At 47.1% G+C, this 6,000-nt stretch overlaps 1 protein-coding gene across 3 annotated transcripts in view; it reads left to right on the top strand.

The window, feature by feature from the left end:
* Positions 1-403: 403 nt before the first annotated feature.
* ANKRD12 (ankyrin repeat domain 12) overlaps positions 404-6,000 on the top strand; it is a 55,854-nt gene continuing 50,257 nt past the window's right edge. The window contains exons 1-2 of one of the 3 annotated variants that reach the window (XM_042868878.1): positions 417-434; positions 2,402-2,485. The gene's annotated coding sequence lies outside the window, so the exon portion shown is untranslated. Of the gene's footprint in view, positions 435-1,065; positions 1,166-2,401; positions 2,486-6,000 lie in introns of those variants that run through there. The other 2 variants (XM_042868877.1, XM_042868879.1) reach the window with 2 other exon arrangements.

Here is a 6,000-nt window from a genome sequence, read left to right as displayed (position 1 = left end):
CAGAACGTTCCGCGGCTGTAGCTGCCCGGAACGGCGCGACGCCTGCGCGCCGCTCGCCCCGTCCCTCTCTTCGCCGACCTCCCCCGCGCCCCAGCCCCGGGTCCCGTTACCCCGCCAGGCAGCGGAGTGCCGCACGCCCGCCCCCCGCCAGCCCAACGGCCGCCCCCCGTCCCGTGCCTGGGCCGAGGCCACGTGGGCGGGGCGCGGCCAACAGCACCGCACGGAGCTGCGCTCCGGGAGTGGCGCTGTGCAAAGGGCGGGCGGGGGAAGGGAGCGGCAGCTCCGGGCGGGAGGCAGGGAGCGGGCGGAGGAAGAGGAGGAGGAGGAGTAGGAGGAGGGCTGTTTTCAAACCCGACGGCCACAGCGGGGCCGGGGCTGAGCGGCTGCGCGCGGCGGGAGGCGGCGGCGGCGGCGGAGCTGCGGGCCGGGAGGAGGTAAGGCTCGGCCGCGCCCCTCGCTCTCCTATCGGCGGGGCAACCCTCAGGTGCTGCCCTGCTCGGTGCGGCGGCTGTCAGCCCGTCGGCGCCGCGCGGAGCCATGGCCGCCGCTGTCACCCGCCGCCGGGCTGGCCGAGGGCGGGCGGGCGGCGGTTCCCCGGGGGGAGGCAGGCGGGGAGAAGGAGAGGGAGAGAGGCGGCGGGGCGCTGCCCGCCCGGGGAGCGGCGCCGGGGCCGCGCCGCGCTGCCCGTCTCGAAGCCGGGGCTTCCGTTGACGGCGGCCGCGGCGCCCTGCGGGCGGCTGTCAGCGGAGCGCGGCCACGGTGAGGTGGAGCCCGCGCGTGGCGCGGTACAGGTGGCACCGGGCAACAAAGGGAGGGCGAGAGCGGCGGGCACGGCGGCGGGCGGCTTGTGACACTGCCGGATTCGGCTCGTGTGCGTGCTTTTGTTCGCTTTTAAGGACCGGGCTGCTGGTAGGAAGCGAAATGATCCCGTTTTATTCCGTTTATTCCATTTATTTTATTCCATTTAATTCCGCTTTACTCCTTTTATTGCCTTTTATTCCGTTTATCTTCCCACACGACCGGCTGGGTGTTTTGTGGAAGCAGCCCGGCAGCCCTTGCCGTATTCTGCACCTTTGTTTTGTGGGTGTGGAAGGAGATGGGAATTTCATGCCTCTGAGTTCCAGAAGAGCCGATGGGATAAAGCAACACTAATAAAGAGCAACGAGTGAGTTGTGATGCTCGCAGGAACACAAAGCTATCAGACAGATGTGCGGCAGCCCAAGTGTCACAGCGTTCCAGGAAAAACTGTTTAATCTTGGAATGAGGGGGAAGGGTGAGGTCATCGTGTCTATAAGAAATCATTAGTGTTCATTACAATAATCCACCGTTATCAATGTGAGAAGATTTGAGGGTAGACACTATCCTGGTTCTGAAGCACTTGGGTGGATTTCAGCATGCAGCTTGTCAGCAGCCTGCTCACATCTCAGCCCTTAGGGCTGGACGTGGTGAGCTGCCCACAGGGGTTGTGTAGCTGGGAAGGGCTCAGCACCCACTGCCAACTCAAATTCAGTGGGATGGGGTCCCTGGAGTAGTAGGTCTTTAAAATAATGTGAGACTTCAGGGCATCTCACCTGTTGTGACTTCTTCAGGCTTGTGCAGATGTTGGAGGTTATTCGCCGCTATTAATTCTTTAGCTAAAACTGCACATTCTCAGCCAATCTTCGTCTCATCCTGTGTCAGTTCTGTAGGTCACAGTGCGAGTTTGAAGAACTGTTCAGGTGAAATTGCAGGGTTTGAGCTATGGCAGAATGCTGCTTTGGGAAGGCAGCACTAAACCCATTCACTGTCCTTTCTTTTTTTTTCCCCTAAATGCTTTGTCTTTCCTGCACACATCTTGTAAGCTTAAAAAGTCGAGGAGTACAGTTGTTTTTCTCAGTACCCAGAGGACCGTGGTGGTGTCAGTGTTCTGCTGCATGGTGTGTGAGTCCCTTCTCTGATTTGCTTCCTAGTAAGCTGTGAGGCTGGCTGGTGTGCCAGAGGGTGGTCAGAGAGCCGTTCATCCTTTCAGAAGGATGACATCTGGATCTGAAAGATAGAAGGAGTTCTGCATATCCATTGCCATCTCTTTGTGTGTTCTTCGCCCACTCAGATGATTATTCAAAATTATTTGTGAACTCTGAATACTACAGACAGCAAAACTTAGGACAGATGTTGTGTAAGAAAGCAAGCTGCATGCAACAAGCGACATTCATGTAAGGTTTATTCCAACCAGGCTTGTGCAATAGGCAGCTTCTTTGGGGAAAAGGACTTTTAATAAGCAGCCTGAATGCTGCTTGTATGAAGCATCAGGGTTTATTTGGTGTTAGTTGGGGGTGTTACTTTGTTACCACTTAAGTTAGAATTAATAACATATACTGAAAATGAAATGCCCATCTTTATTAACACAGATTATCGGTTGCAGGCTCAAGCAGCAGTTCATTTGTGTCACTGGGGGTCTGTTTAAACTGCTACAAAACTCAGAAACCTGCAGCTCTAACTTTGCAAGGTAAGGGGGTCCTGGGCATACTCTTGCTGAAGCACTGGCACCTGGGAATAGCTGAGCTAGAGTTTCTTCCTCAGTGCTGAGCTTTCAGGTGCCTGAAAATAAGTTCTGCTTGTTGAACTCATTTGCCATGTTCAGACTATCTTAGTATGGTGAAATTGCCTGAAAGACCAGTGCCGTTGGTCCTCTTTTACAATTGGAAAGAGCTATTGATCACCAAATATGTAATGATTAACCTGCTACCAGTGTTAATATTCACATCCAGAACAAATTACTTCTGACTTTTTTTTTTAATCTTATGAAGAAATAAGCTAGATGTGAGTGTTTGGCATTTCTTTCTCTTGCATGTTCTTTTGCAGATGGAGCAGTATAAATGTTGATTGGTCATTTAGTCTCCAGATTCTTATGTTTTAGCTACATCATTAGATTCTACTTAGACTCCAGTGACAGATGGCATGAAATAAATATTAGCACAAACTCTATCTTGCATTTTGCATTATGACACTGAATAGTTTTATTAACAGAATAGCAGAAGTCAGAGCCCAGCTAACATAGTCTTATTTTTTTTTCCTTACAAGTTAGTTATTCTTCCAGAACCTGGAGAAATCCTGGGAAGATCCTCAAGCAGATCACTGAGCTGTGCTTGGTAGCTCAGCTATGGAGTTGAGGACCTTTACTGTTGCCTTCTATAAAACCTAAACATTAATTTAAAGAGAGGCTGAGAGCCATTGAGAGCTGGTATGACTTCACTGTGGCTTATTTTGGGTTATCTGCCTGGGTCTGACAAAGCGTCCTTTTATCTGCAGCTTGTACTTTTATCTTTTGCAAGCAGCAAATGAAGAAACTCTGCTCAGCTTCACAGAGCTATCTGAAGCAGCTGAGCATACAGTGTTGCAAGGCAATTGGTTTCACTCCGTTTTATGCCAAGAAAAGTCATAATCCATACAGAGACATAAATATGATTTATGTTAGAGGCAAAAGCTAAGGATACTGGAACCACCTTCTTCTTGCCCCATCTTGCATCAGTGAGGCTGGAAAATAATAGAGATAGAAAGCACTTTTCCCCTGCCTTCAGGTTGCAGAAAGTAGTGTTTTGTTGTTCGTGGAGTATTGTTCTGGGAGAAAACTGAGTGAATTCCCATCACTTGATGACAGCAGCAATGAGCTTGCTTGCATTAAGACACTTCCAGTAGTTTCCCACCTCTTTCTTTTACATCCTACTTAATGGATATCTGGCCTTTCAAACTATTCAAGCTCTGATTAGACAGATAGCTTCATGAGCCATGCTGCAGAAATATCTTTCTCTTGTTTACATTCGCTTCAAGATCTTGTTCAACAAAGAATGCTAACTGACAGAAATCAGCTTTCTGTGGTGCTCTGTGTTTTTCTAGCAATCTAATTTGGGTTCTTATAGTTTGCAGATAAGAGAAAAAGGGGAAAAATTGTTTCCTAGTATTTTCTTTTGAGAAGAGCGAACTCTAATATGGTATTGACAGTCATATTACTTTTTAAAACTTAATAAATAAATATAAAATCTTGTCTTGAAAATAGCTTGTTCTATGTCTTCCTACCCTTCAACTTCCCAGTGACATAGGAACATTAGTGAGGGTTGAGTGCGTTACTCACTGTAGTTTTGCAGCTCTGAATAGTTACACTGTATGCAAATGAAGTTCTAACTAATCTCCTTTCCTCTCCATCTGTTCCACCACTTTCTCTTCCACCAAGAAAAATTATTTCCGTAAGGGAACTTACTTTATTCTGTTGCTTATATGATACATGGTGATGGCCATGAGACAGCAGTAAAGGCTGCTGAAAGTTTTGCATGCCTTCACAAAATAGCCAGGACAAAAACCTCAATTATACAGGGAGAGCTGTAAGTCTAGCCAGAAGATTGATTTTTTTTTTCCCCCCCTTCATCTGCTGTTTGAGATGTCACCAGTAATCAGACGCACATGAACAAGCCATTTACCATGCTGGATCCTGCTGAAGTTGAAGGACAAGGAATGGGTTGGGCAGTTATCTGCTTTTAGACCATGATGGGCTTCTGTGTGCTTTAGGTGGTGTTTCTTCTGGAATGCTGCAGGTCAGTTGTGGGTCTTCCTGTTTCTATATTAGCTAATTATCAGAGAAGCTAATGAAGGCTTAAATGGAAATTACAGAGATTCTAGGAATATTGTGTAGAATGGACCAGAAATCTCTGGGCTTGCAGGTCTTTACTAAGTTTCTAAAGGGATTGTAGATCCTTGTAGAGGAAATTTAAACTTGGTCATCGACTTGCTTTAAGCTTTTCTTTGGCAAACGTTGTGCTGATGGAACAGCCTTAGCTGACCAAGATTTATTTTGTTGCATCTTTAGGGAATAGGCAGTAGATCAAAACTGAAGCTTACAACTCCACTTCTCCATTTAGCTTAAAGGGAGTATCATTATGTTCAGCATCTGTGCAGGTGCTTCCTTTGAGCCCGGAGCTCATCCTAAATAAGAGTCAAGAGGAAGCACCTGTGAACATGCAAGTTTTTTAGACTTTGTAGATCAAAAGGCAAGACTCGTCATGGATTTTGCAATAAGTGTCTTCAGCTCCTGACGCTTGGGCAAGCATGACTCCTTCCTTTTCTCTCCCAGACTAGGTTTCCTCTTTATAGGATCAAGAAATTCCTTTATTTAGAGAGATTGTCTAGAATGAAGAGAAAGCCCATCAGGCACTCTAGAGCTTGTGTATGTCTGCTTCTCAGAGTAAGGAGATGAAGGTTTTTCCATGTAGATGTTTATTTTGACAGCAAGTATGGGCCTCGATAAAAATAGGATGCTTCCCAATGTGTATTCTACACAGCTGTCTTAATGATGTGATTTAACTTGACTCTGCCATCAGTGCTCAGAAGCTGCATGGGTTCTTTGTTGGAATAAATGCTGCCCTGACTTCATGGCATAAGTTGCTGGAGAATGTAACAGACTTAAACCTTTTAATATGCTGAGCATATCGGCAGGAGGAGAGAGCTGCCGGTGGACATGCAGCCTCTGAGTTAAAGAACAGCTGTGTTTCTAATTCACGGAACGGAATTGTAGCCTTGCTGAGATTGGAAGGCACTTCTGGAGGGCATCCAGTCCGTCCCCCTGCTCAGAGAAGGGCCGGCAGAGTGGATTGCTCAGAGCTGTGTCTAGTTGAACCTGGAATTCAGCCTAACTGTGTGAATAAAATGCTGCTAGGTTTAGTTAGCCTGTTGGGATTCCTTGCTGAAAGCTTGATAGATTCTAACCCTGTCAAGTGGCTTTCTTTCAAATAGAACTCTTCCTCCGTCTCCCTTCCTCCCTGCCCAACTGTTATAGGTAATGAAATTAGTCAGGAAAAATACATTTTTAGTCACCAGAGGATGCAGCCTCGTTGCATTACTTGTTTTGTGGTAGTCTTGTCAAGCTGTGGTACGTTCTGCTGAGTTCTATTTCTCAATGAAGTCTTTTTTTTTTTTTAATATAAATGACAAAGTGCTTGCATAAGAAAGACTTCTTTGCACTTCATCTTGCTT

Source organism: Lagopus leucura, unplaced genomic scaffold, assembly GCF_019238085.1.
Source record: "Lagopus leucura isolate 7727_CA_CO unplaced genomic scaffold, USGS_WTPT01 Super-Scaffold_100002, whole genome shotgun sequence".
Taxonomy (NCBI): domain Eukaryota; kingdom Metazoa; phylum Chordata; class Aves; order Galliformes; family Phasianidae; genus Lagopus; species Lagopus leucura.
The sequence above is the reverse complement of the archived record's forward strand: the minus strand, read 5'-3'. Positions and strand labels throughout refer to the sequence as shown.